Source organism: Pygoscelis adeliae, unplaced genomic scaffold, assembly GCF_000699105.1.
Source record: "Pygoscelis adeliae isolate BGI_AS28 unplaced genomic scaffold, ASM69910v1 Scaffold167, whole genome shotgun sequence".
Classification (NCBI taxonomy): domain Eukaryota; kingdom Metazoa; phylum Chordata; class Aves; order Sphenisciformes; family Spheniscidae; genus Pygoscelis; species Pygoscelis adeliae.
In genome coordinates, this window is record NW_008825428.1 from 7,599,459 (window position 1) to 7,599,798 (window position 340).

Sequence of the window (340 nt, forward strand, 5' to 3'; positions counted from 1 at the left end):
GAGGGGCTGGAAAGCTGCCTGGCGGAAAAGGACCTGGGGGTGCTGGTTGACAGCCGGCTGAACATGAGCCGGCAGTGTGCCCAGGCGGCCAAGAAGGCCAACGGCATCCTGGCCTGTATCAGAACTAGTGTGGCCAGCAGGAGCAGGGAAGGGATCGTGACCCTGTACTCGGCACTGGTGAGGCCGCACCTCGAATACTGTGTTCAGTTTTGGGCCCCTCACTACAAGAAGGACGTTGAGGTGCTGGAGCGTGTCCAGAGAAGGGCAACGAGGCTGGTGAGGGGTCTGGAGAACAAGTCTTATGAGGAGCGGCTGAGAGAGCTGGGGTTGTTTAGCCTGG